Genomic DNA, 14378 nt, shown 5'->3' on the forward strand with positions numbered 1-14378 from the left:
CATCAATCGCGACATGGTGGTCTCAGAGGAAGGCCCTAAAAATGGTCAGACTTCAGCCACCCAAGTCAGACTGTAATCTCCGGCACCGCATGGCAAGCGGTACCAATCCACCAAGTCTGGAACCAACAGGACCCGTAACAGCTTTTACCTCCAAGCCATAAGACTGCTAAGTAGTTAGTCCAGGTAACCATTTGGTTGACTATTTAACTATGTGCATTGACCCTTTTTGCACTAACTTTTTTGACTCATCACATAAGCCACTGCTACTGTTTACTATGTCACTTTATTCATACTTATATGTACATATCTTCCTCAATTACCTGGTACCCCTTGTTGGGATTTGTTTTCTCATAATTGGATCTGTATGTGATGAATAGCTTAGAAGGAATGCATTAATGATAAGCATAGAAGGTTTGTACTATACTGATATAAATTGTTTCACATAGCAGGCTGTGATTCATGTGTGGAACGTTAGGGGGTAAGATGAGATAAGCACTTGTCTCAAAATACTAGACTACACTGCTTCTTTGTGATCTGTGAACCGTCCAAGGACATGGGTACTGCAAAAATTGCTAACTCCACAGGTTGTTATGATAAACTTATGCCTGGCAACAGTGTGCAACAAGTGGAGCGCCAAGAGGCTGGGACTAGCCTGTGCGCCAACGGATTGGCTGAGTAAGTCTAAACCACGCTCAGTCTCTACTCTGATTGGCCAGCAGAGAGGTGGGAACTTTCTCTCTCTGTCAGAGTATTTGAGGAAGAACCTGTAACAATGGATCAGTTCTCTGTCTGCCCTGCGTGGTATTTCAGTGAGCCCGTATACGAACCTTCATACTTATCATACATACATTTTGCATATAATAAATTTAGCTTGGATTGAAGATCTCTTGATTCTTATTCCAATACCAGATTTGAATTACGCAATTTCTAACACCCTGCACATCGACTACGTACTGGTACCCGTGTATATAGCAAAGTTATCGTTACTAATTTACTACTTTTAATATTACGTGTTCGTTCAGAGCGCTCACTGGACACTGGCGGAGGAGTACGGTTGATCCGAGTGTTCTGACCTCAAAGGCTGTCAAGCTAACTGGCTAAAGTTGGCTACCTTGCTAGCTACTAACAGACACAAATGAGAGAACACCTCACTGACCATTTCTCTCGCCCCCGCAGAGGTGGTTAGGCTGTTTTCATGTTATCTGGAGCGTTAGTGACTGTAACTGTGCTGCTGCCAACAATTGAATTACCTTTTTTTGCCAACTTTTATTGACACTGGTCATATTCAACGGGTGTTGGGAGTTCATAAATTCATCAGTTATTCTGCACTCTGGCACACTCAGACCAGAGTGCTCTGAAATCTGAATAGATAGCCAGAGTGAATTTACGAACGCACCCTATGGCTCTATTTTCTTTCCCTCTACATTGTTGGGAAGGGCCCATACGTAAGCGTTTCACTGTTAGTTCACACCTGTTGTTTACGAAGCATGTGACTAATACAATTTGATTAAGGTGGTATAAAGTTGTTCTATTCTTTCTTACTAACACACTTATTTCTAAACAAGTCTGTTTTCAGCTTTAAAGATATTGGTCGTGTCCGAATACCCATATGCTAGCTTACAAAATATTATGCGAAAATTAACGTCTTATAGTATATTAAATTTCGAATGCATCATCCATCTAATGCGCCATTGCGTTGACTCCCACCATTCGTTCATTTTGTTACAGGGCGTCAATCTCTCATTATCACCTCTTGTCAAACACGTAAGTCGTAAAAGACGAGTGAATTCTCCTAAATCAAACGCGAAATGAGTATGCAGTTTAATGAAGCATATAATACGCTAGTATTGGTATTCGGACACAACTACTGATCATAGATTTGATGTGTAATGTAATAAGTAGTACCGTATTTCAAAGAACAGTGCGCGTTCATTTTTCATGTAACCACGCCCTTTGAGCTATGACACCAACCAATAAGATCATTTCTATTCTGTGTAAAAGGAAGTAAACAGTGACCAAGAACAATTTCTTGTTAGCGTTTTTGTTTTTATTTAGACGTTTAACAACACCCTGGAACTCAAACTCATTTAACTGCACAGAATCACATACTTACCTCAGGTAGTCTTTAATTTATGTTGGAGACAGGACTTGGTCGATATGTTATCTAGTTAACGCTAGCTGGCTACTTGTTAACGTTAGCTAACAATGGCTAACTCTGTAGTTTTTCACACTCAAATAGCCTCCATTGTGGAGGTGCTAGCGAATGCAGCCGTGGCAGAGATCTGTAAACTCGTAGACGACGACTATGCAGTGTTTCGTTTGACAATAACTCAAAGCCAGAAAGAAAACAGGGCATTGAGGAGGAAACTACAGCTACTGGAACTGAAGGTGGCACGCGAGCGTCGTCCCAGTAGTGTCAAGATCCTTGACCGACACAGAGGAATGGCAAGAGGTACATTTAGCAGAAGACAGAGGCTGCGGGGCCCATGTGTTCAGATGTGTTACCAAAATAGTGTGTTGGTCCTAGAGAATGATAGTGGACTCAAAAGCTTGTTAGTATGGGCAGCGCCATTGAGTACATAAACCGTTTTGAAGCAGTCAACAGGGTGGGACTTCCTATGGGTTAAGGAAGGATCACATTATGCCATTCAGGGATCTTTGATCAACCAATGAATTATACTCGTGAGTAAAAATATAATAACTGCAGGTGGTAGTAAATCGCCAACTTTGGCTTTATACCTGTTCAAACAACACAATACAGGTGGCAGTATGCACACTTTGTTTGTTTCACCAACTCATAAAGTAGTAGAAAAGAAAATTGACTACAAAATGGTGGCCTCAAATTGTATTTGGCACATGCGCCGAATACAACAGGTGTAGATATACTGTGAAATGCTTACAAGCGCTTCCCAACGATGCAGAGTAAAAAAATAAGCAAAATACAAATTGTAACACGAGGAATAGGAATAAAATACAGTCGTGGGCAAAGGTTTTGAGAATGACACGAATATACAATTTCACAAAGTCTGCTGCCTCAGTTTTTATGATGGCAATTTGCATATACTCCAGAATGTTATGAAGAGTGATCAGATTAATTGCAAAGTCCTCTTTGCCATGAAAATGAACTTAATCCCCCCAAAACATTTCCACTGCATTTCAGCCCTGCCACAAAAGGACCAGCTTACACAATGTCAGTGATTCTCTCGTTTACACAGGTGAGAGTGTTGACGAGGACAAGGTTGGAGATCACGCTGTCATGCTGATTGAGTTAGAATAACAGAGTGTAAGCTTTAAAAGGAAGGTGGTGCTTGAAATCATTGTTCTTCCTCTGTTAACCATGGTTACCTGCAATGAAACGCTTGCCGTCATCATTGCTCTGCACAAAAAAGGGCTTCACAGGCAAGGATATTGCTGCTAGTAAGATTGCACCTAAATCAATCATTTATCGGATCATCAAGAACTTCAAGGAGAGGGGTTCAATTGTTATGAAGAAGGCTTCAGGGCGCCCAAGAAAGTCCAGCAAGCGCCAGGACCGTCTCCTAAAGTTGATTCAGCTTCTGGATCGGGGCACCACCAGTGCAGAGCTTGCTCAGGAATGGCAGCAGGCAGGTGTGAGTGCATCTGCACGCACAGTGAGGCGAAGACTTTTGGAGGATGGCCTGGTGTCAAGAAGGACAGCGAGGAAGCCACTTCTCTCCAGGAAAAACATCAGGGACAGACTGATATTCTGCAAAAGGTACAGGGATTGGACTGCTGAGGACTGGGGTGAAGTCATTTTCTCTGATGAATCCCCTTTCCGATTGTTTGGGGCTTCTGGAAAAAAGCTTGTCCAGAGAAGACAAGGTGAGCGCTACCATCAGTCCTGTGTCATGCCAACAGTAAAGCATCCTGAGACCATTCATGTGTGGGGTTGCTTCTCAGCCAAGGGAGTGGGCTCACTCACAATTTTGCCTAAGAACACAACCATTAATAAAGAATGGGACCAACACATCCTCCGAGAGCAACTTCTCCCAACCATCCAAGAACAGTTTGGTGACGGACAATGCCTTTTCCAGCATGATGGAGCACCTTGCCATAAGGCAAAAGTGATAACTAAGTGGCTCAGGGAACAAAACTTCGACATTTTGGGTCCATGGCCAGGAAACTCCCCAGACCTTAATCCCATTGAGAACTTGTGGTCGATCCTCAGGAGGCGGGTGGACAAACAAAAACCCACACATTCTGACAAACTCCAAGCATTGATTATGCAAGAATGGGCTCAGTCAGGATGTGGGCCAGAAGTTAATTGACAGCATGCCAGGGTGGATTGCAGAGGGCATGAAAAAGAAGGGTCAACACTGCAAATATTGACTCTTTGCATAAACTTAATGTAATTGTCAATAAAAGCCTTTGACACTTATGGAATGCTTGTAATTATACTTCAGTATACCATAGTAACATCTGACAAAAATATCTAAAAACACTGAAGCAGCAAACTTTGTGAAGACCAATACTTGTGTCATTCTCAAAACTTTTGACCACGACTGTACACAATATTGAAGCTATATACAGGGAGTATTAGTACCATATCGCCAAATATATTTATAACTAACCCAAGATAGTTCATTTGTGTCGTTTACAGTGGGAGCAAATGAAGCATAGTGGGCCGAACAAGCAAGGAGGTGGGCAAAGCCAAGCACGAGCTAGCGAGATCCTATTGGCGCGTTGTAGTATGTATTTCAATATTTCCGTTAGGGAACGCCTCCTCTGAAGTGCGCGTGTGCACAAACTCAATTTGATGTTGCACTCCTAATAAACAATGCCATTTTTTTTACTTTGGTAGAGCGTGAAGTCTATAAAACTTAGTGCACTGTGTTTGTAACAGATTGTAGTTTTGGGAACAGAAAGATGTATTGAGATCAGACGTTTAATCGATGAGAGAATTTGCAGAATGTCGGCCCAGTTTCACCTAGTTCCATCCTCTCCCACTACCCGCGACTGGACTTCCTCTCACTACTATATTTGGTGGTGAGAAAACGTTCTAAACAGATGCTTCAGCTTTATAACCCCCTGTGACCTGTATGGGTTACCCCTTCTGTCTGTGATATCACTGTGCATGGGTACGAGGTATTTGAGGTAGATATGTACATAAAGGCAGGGTAATGTGACTAGGTATCAGGATAGATAATAAGAGAAAAATAAAGATCAGCTTAGCAGCAGTATATGATGAGTGTGAAAGTGTGTGTGTATAAGTGTATGTGTGTGTGGCATTGGTATGTGTGTGTTGTGAATGTGTGCCAGGTCTCGGATCTCCTCCCTGTAGCTGTCTCATCGCCGTCGTGTCGTCAGCAAACTTGATGATGGTGTTGAAGTTGTGGGTGAACAGAGTTTACAGGAAGGGACTAAGCACGCACCCCTGAGTGGCCCCCATGTTGAGGGTCAGCGTGGCGGAGGTGTTGTTGCCTACCCTCACAACTTAGGGCCGGCACGTCAGGCAGTCCAGGATCCAGTTGCAGAGGGAGGTGTTCAGTCACAGGGTCCCGAGCTTGGTGATGGCTTGGAGGGGACTATGGTTTTGAATGCTGAACTGTAGTCTATGAACAGCATTCTCACATAGTTATTTCCCCTCTAGTCAAGATGGGAGAGAGCAGTGTGAAGTGCAATTGAGATTGCGTCATCTGTGGATCTGTTGGGGCGGTATGCGAATTGGAGTGGGTCCAGGGTGTCTGGAATGATATGTTGATGCGTCATGACCAGCCTTTCAAAGCTCATTATTACAGATGTGAGTACTATGGGATGATAGTCATTTAGGCAGGTTACCTTTGAGTTCTTGGGAACAGGGACAATGGTGGTCAGTTTGAAACATGTTGGGATCAAATCAAATGTTATTGGTCACATACACATATTTTTCAGATTCTATTGCGGGTGTAGCGAAATGCTTATGTTCCTAGCTCCAACAGTGCAGTAATATCTAACAATACACAACAATACACACTAATCTAAAAGTAAAAGAATGGAATTAAGAAATATAGAAATATTAGGACGAGCAATGTCGGAGTCCGGAGTATAAATGTATATATGTGTATTGTATATGGAACAAAAATATAAACGCAACATTCAACGATTTTACTGAGTTACAGTTCATATAAGGAAATCGGTAAACTGAAATAAATTCATTAGGCCCTAATCTATGGATTTCACATGGCTGGGCAGGGGTGCAGCCATGGGTGAACCTGGGAGGGCATAGGCCCACCCACTGGGGATCCAGGCCCAGCCAATCAGAATAGTTTTTCCCCACAAAAGGACTTTATTGCAGACAGAAATACTCCTCAGTTTGATCAGCTGTCCGGGTGGCTGGTTTCAGACGATACCGCAGGTAAAGAGGCCGGATGTGGAATCCTGGGCTGGCGTGGTTACACATGGTCTGCGGTTGTGAGGCCGGTTGGACGTACTGCCAAATTCTCTAAAATGACGTGGGAGGAGGCTTATGGTAGAGAAATGAACATTGAATTCTCTGGCAACAGTTCTGGTGGACATTACTGCTGTCAGCATGCCAATTGCACGCTCCCTCAAAACTTGACACATCTGTGGCATTGTGTTGTGACAAAACTGCACATTTTAGAGGGGCCTTTTATTGTCCGCAGCACAAGGTGCACCTGTGAAATGATCATGCTGTTTAATCAGCTTCTTGATATGCCACACCTGTCTGGTGGATGGATTATCTTGGCAAAAGAGAAATGCTCACTAACAGGGATGTAAACAAATGTATACACAACATTTGAGAGAAATATGTTTTTTGTGCGTATGGAACATTTCTGGGATATTTTATTTCATCTCATGAAACATGGGACCAACACTTTACATGTTGCATTCATATTTCTGTTCATTATATACAGTACCGGTCAAAAGGTTGGACACACCTACTCATTCAAGGGTTTTTCTTTCTTTTTACTATTTTCTACATTGTAGAATAATAGTGAAGACATCAAAACTATGAAATAACACATATGGAATCATGTCCAATTTGTAAGTCGCTCTGGATAAGAGCGTCTGCTAAATGACGAAAATGTAAAATGTAGTAACCAAAAAAGGGTTAAACAAATCAAAATATACATTGGGCTGACCGCACTCACCCTCTGAAGAGCCCTGCGGTTGCGGATGGTGCAGTTGCTGTACCATGCGGTGATACAGCCTGACAGGATGACCGGATGCTCTCAATGGTGCATCTGTAAAAGTTTGTGATGATCTTTAGGGGCCAAGCCGAATTTCTTCAGCCTCCTGAGGTTGAAGAGGAACTGTTGCACCTTCTTCACCACACTGTCTATGTGGGTGGACCATTTCAGATTGTCAGTGATGTGTACGCCGAGGAACTTGAAGCTTTTCACCTTCTCCACTGCGGCCCCATCGATGTGGATGGGGTTGTGCGCCTCTGCTGTCTCCCGAAGTCCACGATCAGCTCCTTCGTTTTGTTGAGGGAGAGGGCTGAGCATGCACCCTTGAGGGGCCCCTGTGTTGAGGATCAGTGTAGTGGAGGTGTTGTTGCCAACCTTCATCACCTGGGGGTGGCCCGTCGAACACCAGGACCCAGTTGCACAGGGCGGGCTCAGACCCAGGGCCCTGAGCTTAATGATGAGCTTGGAGGGTACTATGGTGTTGAAGGCTGAGCTGTAGTCAATGAACAGCATTCTTACATGGGTATTCCTCTTGTCCAGATGGGATAGGGCAGTGTGCAGTGCGATGGTGATGGCATCGTCTGTGGCTCTATTGGGGCGGTATGCAAATTGAAGTGTGTCTAGGGTGTCAGGTAAGGTAGAGGTGATATGATCCTTAACTAGCCTCTCAAAGCACTTCATGATGACAGAAGTGAGTGCTACGGGGCGATGGTCATTTAGTTCAGTTACTTTCGCTTTCTTGGGTACAGGAACAATTGTGGACATCTTGAAGCAAGTGGGGACAGCAGACTGGGATAGGGAGAGATTGAATATGTCTGTAAACACTCCAGCCAGCTGGTCTGCGCATGCTCTGAGAACGCAGCCAGGGATGCTGTCAGGGCCGGCAGCCTTGCGAGGGTTAACACGCTTAAATTATATTATTATATTATATATTATTTATTAAATGTCTTACTCACGTCAGCCACGGAGAACGAGAGCTCACCATCCTCTGGAGCGGCACGTGTCGTCAGCACAGTGTTATCCTCGAAGCAGGCGAAGAAGGGGTTTAGCTTCTCCGGAGCAAGACGTCGGTGTCTGTGACGTGGCTGGTTTTCCCTTCATAATACATGATTGTCTGGAGTCCCTGCCACATACGTCTCGTGTGTGAGCCGTTGAATTGCAACTTCACTTTGTCTCTGTACTGACGTTTTGCCTGTTTGATTGCCTTACGGAGGGCATAACTGGACTGTTTGTATTCGATCATATACCCAGTCACCTTGCCATGGTTAAATGCGGTGGTTCACGCTTTGTTTTGTGGGAATGCTGCCATCTATCCACGGTTTTTGGTTTGGATAGGTTTTAATTGTCACAGTGTGAACAACATCCCCTATACACTTCCTGATGAAGTCAGCCACCGTGTCAGTGTATACATCAATGTTATTCTCAGAGGCAACCCGGAACAAGTTCCAGTCCACGTGATCAAAACAGTCTTGAAGCATGGATTCCGATTAGTCAGACCAGCGTTGAATAGACCTTAGCACGGGTACTTCCTGTTTGAGTTTCTGCCTATAGGAAGGGAGGAACAAAATGCAGTTGTGATCTGATTTGCCAAAGGTAGATCGGAGGAGGGCCTTGTAGCCATCCCGGAAGGGAGAGTAACAACGGTCGAGAGCTTTTGAAGCGCGAGTTCTGCAGGCGATGTGTTGATAGAATTTCGTTTTCCTCAGATTTGCTTTATTAAAGTCCCCAGCTATAATACATTCGGCCTCAGGATATGCAGTTTCCAGTTTGCACAAGGTCCAGTGTAGTTCCTTGAGAGCTTTCGTGGTATCGGCTTGAGGGGTAATATATGGCTGTGACGATAACCGAAAAAATTCTCTAGGGAGGTGATGTGGTCGGCATTTGATTGCGAGGTATTCTAGGTCGGGTGAACAAAAGGACTTGAGTTCCTGTATGTTACCACAATCATACCGTGAGTAGTTAATCATGAAACATACACCCCCGCCTTCCTTCTTGCCAGAGAGTTCTTTATTCCTATCGGCACAATGTATTGAAAACCCAGCTGGCTGTATGGACGGGGACAGTATATCCAGAGAGAGCCATGATTCCGTGAAATTGAGTATGTTACAGTCCCTGATGTATCTCTGGAAGGAGATCCTCGCCCTGAGCTTGTCTACTTTATTGTCCAGGGACTGAACATTAGCGAGTAATATACTCAGAAGTGGTGGATGGTGTGCACGCCTCCTGAGTTGGACTAAAAGTCCACTCCGAATACCTCTTCTCCACGGTGGCATCTTGGAGCAGCCTCTGGGATAAGTTCAATCAGCTTGGAAAGTACGAACAAAGGATCCAATTCAGGAAAGTCATATTCCTGGTCGAAATGCTGGTGAATTACCGCCTCTCTGATATCCAAAAATTCTTACTGGCTGTATTTAATAATGCAAATAACGTTCTGGGCTATAACTTGAGAAATAACATTTTAAAAAAATCAACTATACTGCAAAGTTGCTTAGGAGCCTGAAACAAGGCGGCCATGTCTATCGGGCGCCATTGTTCCATACAGACTGGGACAAGGGAGAGATTGAAAATGTCCGTGAAGACACTTGCCAGCTGGTCTGTGTAGGCTCTGAGAACGTACCCTGGTATTCTGTCTTTGTGAGTGTTTAACATTGAGTGTTTAACCTGTTTAAAAGTTTACTCGCATCACCCACAGAGAGCGAGATCACACAGTCATCTGGAACAACATTGGCTTTCATGCATAACTCAGTGTTGTTTTCCTTGAAGCGATCATAAAAGGCATTTAGCTCACTTGGGAGTTCTGGGCATTTCACGGCTGGGTTTCCTTTGTAATCTGTTATCGTCTGCAAGCCCTGCCACAGCCGAAGAGCGTCAGAGACTGTGTAATAGGACTCCACCTTCCTCCTATATTGTCCTTTTCCATGTTTGATGTCTCGTCAAAGGTCGTAGCGGGCTTTCTTGTAGGCATCCATGTCTGTGTCCCGTTCCTTGTAAGCGATAGCTCTAGTCTTTAGCCCAGCGGATATTGCTGGTAATCCAGGGGTTTTGGTTTGGATACGTTCATATGGTCACTTTGGGGACGACGTCGTCTATGCACTTACAGTGAGGGAAAAAATTATTTGATCCCCTGCTGATTTTGTATGTTTGCCCACTGACAAAGAAATGATCAGTCTATAATTTTAATGGTAGGTTTATTTGAACAGTGAGAGACAGAATAACAACAAAAAATGCATGCCAAACATTTTATAAATTGATTTGCATTTTAATGAGGGAAATAAGTATTTGACCCCTCTGCAAAACATGACTTAGTACTTGGTGGCAAAACCCTTGGTGGCAATCAGAGGTCAGACGTTTCTTGTAGTTGGCCACCAGGTTTGCACACATCTCAGGAGGGATTTTGTCCCACTCCTCTTTGCAGATCTTCTCCAAGTCATTAAGGTTTCGAGCCTGACGTTTGGCAACTCAAACCTTCAGCTCCCTCCACAGATTTTCTATGGGATTAAGGTCTGGAGACTGGCTAGGCCACTCCAGGACCTTAATGTGCTACTTCTTGAGCCATTCCTTTGTTGCCTTGGCCATGTGTTTTCGGGTCATTGCCATGCTGGAATACCCATCCACGACCCATTTTCAATGCCCTGGCTGAGGGAAGGAGGTTCTCACCCAAGATTTGACGGTACATGGCCCTGGTGGAGAGTTTGGGATCTGATTGATTGATTGCTTCTGTGGACAGGTGTCTTTTATACAGGTAACACGCTGAGATTAGGAGCACTCCCTTTAAGAATGTGCTCTAATCTCAGCTCGTTACCTGTATAAAAAGGCACCTGGGAGCAGAAGTCTTTCTGATTGAGAGGGGGTCAATTACTTATTTCCCTCATTAAAATGCAAATCAATTTATAACATTTTTGACATGCGTTTTTCTGGATTTTTTGTTGTTATTCTGTCTCTCACTGTTCATATAAACCTACCATTAAAATTATAGACTAATCATTTATTCGTCAGTGGGCAAACGTACAAAATCAGCAGGGGATCAAATACTTTTTTCCCTCACTGTATTGGTAATCTCCTCAATGCTATTGGATGAATCCGGGAACGTATCTCAGTCTGTACTACAATGGAGCTGCCCATGCTCTCACTGACCGATAATGGGACAGATACAATGTGATGTCTATCGAAGTCTATGGTCTTGGTCAGTGTTTGGATAGCATGCAATACTTCCCCTGATTACTTAGCTATCTTGCACACTTTGTTTTATTTTACCAGGCAGGTCAATTAAGAACAAATTATTATTGCACAAAGACACAGTATCATATTCTAACCATATTTTCTATTGTCATACTTTTAAAACAATGTGATGCATGGAACATAATGAATAAATCGTATCAAGAAGTTATGAGAAGTGTTACCTTACATCCTTGCCAATTGTAGACAGTGTCAATAGTGTACAATATAGTGTTGAGCATTGAAAGTAGCAAACCTAGCAACCACTTTTACCCCAATCACTCTCTTAGGTGAAGGACATCTCACTGGAGGCCACAGGAGCTTTGCAAAGCCAGCAGGACACAACGTGTGGAGAGATGACCAACCTATAGCTATAGATGGGGGGAGTGGAACCTCAACCCAGCATGTTATTGTGATAGAGGTTAGTGTCATAGCGTAACAAAGTAAATTACAGTACATCAAATGTGGCCCGTTTATTTCAGAAAGGCTCCCCTCAGCTATTCATGTACATCCTTATTTATCTGCCATAGAGGAGCTTGTGAGACTACGATATTGTTATCCAATTCAACTCATATACCAGTAATAACCTAATCTCTTCGTGTCAGTCTGCAGATGCAGAGGCTGCAGGTCCTGGGGTCAAGCAGGAGAGGTCTGAAGGAGAGGAGGACCCACGGCACAGTAGCGATATTCAGACTGGAGCAGCAGCTGGAGTGGCGCCCCCTGTAGCCACGGAGGACCTACACACCGCCGCCGCTCCCAGGCCTAGGACACGACGCAGCATCACGGAGGTCAGTGGAACGCCGAACGCCGTCCTCAAGTCAGAGACAGATAAAGAGACTTTAACTGTAACAAAAGGCTTTACACACAGGATCTGACCACAGGTCAGACACAGAGAGACTGGGGCTATGGAGACTGGGCTGTCCTCCCGCTCCCAGTTCAGAGCATTTACTTCATGGTAACCCAAGCCTGAGGACGGTTCATTCCCATCGGGACTCAGGTGACGTGTTAGAGACTGGCAATGATCCGTCTTGTTCTTACGCTACAGAGATGGACCCTGACAACATGCCCTTGGGTTTAGAGACACAGACTGATCTGTCTAGAGGGGACTGGAACCAGTACAGTAGGAGTGTATACTCTGAAGGGTGCCTAGATAAGAAAGGGGAGGGTCTGGTTGTAGATGAGGTGAAAGTGGAGGGCGATGCTCCTCTGACATGGAATGTAGATGATACTCACTTAGGAGAAGGACACTCACAAGGCAGAGATTTCTTAGATTACAGGGGAAGCTTAAAGACAAATCTAAATGTCGCCGCCCACTCCGCTTTACACGCATTCAGGGATCGCGACCCAGTATCCACGTCGATGGCACCTTCGGATTCACACGGCCGCATCCTTTTCGATCAGGTATTGAACTCAAAGGACCAAAGTGCCAAGGCTCAGGGAGGGGGAGCCACATCAGGCAATAGTAAAGAAAAGCGGTTCCTCTGCATGTTCTGTAACAAAGGCTTCAGCTGCCTCCAGAATGTGGAGATCCACCAGAGGGTCCACACAGGGGTGAAACCCTTCAGCTGTACCCAGTGTCACATGTGCTTCACACAGGCTGGTGACCTGAAGAGGCACCAGAGGGTCCACACAGGGGAGAAGCCCTACAGCTGCCCCCAGTGTGAGAAGAGGTTCTCCCAGGCTGGTGACCTGAAGAGGCACCAGAGGGTCCACACAGGGGAGAAACCCTTCAGCTGTACCCAGTGTGACATGCGCTCGCTTTGGCTGGCAACCTGAAGATGCACCTGAAGGTCCACATGAGAGGAGCCTCAGAATACACCAGCAGAAAAACATTCCACTCGATAGTTTCTGATGTTTAGATCAAACCCTGCATTAAATACAAAGATTAATTTTCATTGTTGTCAGCCGAAAAGATCCACAGATGCATTTGCAGTAACGAGAGTAACAGATTTCAGTGTTGAATATTCCTGGGTAGAATACTGCATCCAGACATTGTGTGAAATAAAAGGCATATATGCCTAAAAAGTATGTTACATATTGTGTTTGTACTGTGTAGCTATATAATGTTCACAAATGCCTATTTCATTACTTCATTCATGTACAATTTACCTCAAAAGGAGTTATCAGCAGTCAGTGCTAGTAGGGAAATATATACAGTCGTATGAAAAAGTTTGGGCACCCCTGACAATTTCCATGATTTCCATTTATAAATAATTGGGTGTTTGGATCAGCAATTTCATTTAGATCTATCAAATAACTGATGGACACAGTAATATTTCAGTAGTGAAATGAGGTTTATTGGATTAACAGAAAATGTGCAATATGCATAAAAAAACAAAAATTAGACAGGTGCATAAATTTGGGCACCCCAACAGAAAAATCACGTCAATATTTAGTAGAGCCTCCTTTTGCTAAAATAACAGCCTCTAGACGCTTCCTATAGCCTATAATGAGTGTCTGGATTCTGGATGAAGGTATTTTGGACCATTCCTCCTTACAAAACATCTCCACTTTAGTTAGGTTTGATGGTTGCTGAGCATGGACAGCCCGCTTCAAATCATCCCACAGATTCTCAATGATATTCAGGTCTGGGGACTGGGATGGCCATTCCAGAACATTGTACTTGTTCCTCTGCATAAATGCCCGGGTAGATTTTGAGCAGTGTTTTGGGTCGTTGTCTTATTGAAATATCCAGCCCCGGCGTAACTTAAACTTTGTGACTGATTCTTCAACATTATTCCCAAGAATCTGCTGAAATTGAGTGGAATCCATGCGACCCTCAACTTTAACAAGATTCCCAGTACCGGCACTGGCCACACAGCCCCACAGCATGATTGAACCCCCCACTAAATTTTACTGTGGGTAGTAAGTGTTTTTCTTAGAACGCTGTGTTCTTTTGCCGCCATGCATAACGCCCCTTGTTATGACCAAATAATTCAATCTTTGTTTCATCAGTCCACAGCACCTTATTCCAAAATTAAGCTGGCTTGTCCAAATGTGCGTTTGCATACC

General features: G+C 44.1%; 1 protein-coding gene and 1 non-coding gene across 2 annotated transcripts in view; both read left to right on the forward strand.

Annotated features, from left to right (window-relative positions):
* The window catches only part of LOC121535724 (ichor-like), a 193406-nt gene that overhangs the window by 21901 nt on the left and 157127 nt on the right, over positions 1 to 14378 (forward strand). The gene's annotated exons all lie outside the window — the stretch shown is intronic.
* Positions 1542 to 12210, forward strand: LOC121560154. The gene is made up of 3 exons (XR_006658689.1): positions 1542 to 2118; positions 11657 to 11787; positions 11972 to 12210. It is a non-coding gene; the product is annotated as an uncharacterized LOC121560154 (transcript).

Source organism: Coregonus clupeaformis, unplaced genomic scaffold (assembly GCF_020615455.1).
Source record: "Coregonus clupeaformis isolate EN_2021a unplaced genomic scaffold, ASM2061545v1 scaf0456, whole genome shotgun sequence".
NCBI classification, from domain to species: Eukaryota; Metazoa; Chordata; class Actinopteri; order Salmoniformes; family Salmonidae; genus Coregonus; species Coregonus clupeaformis.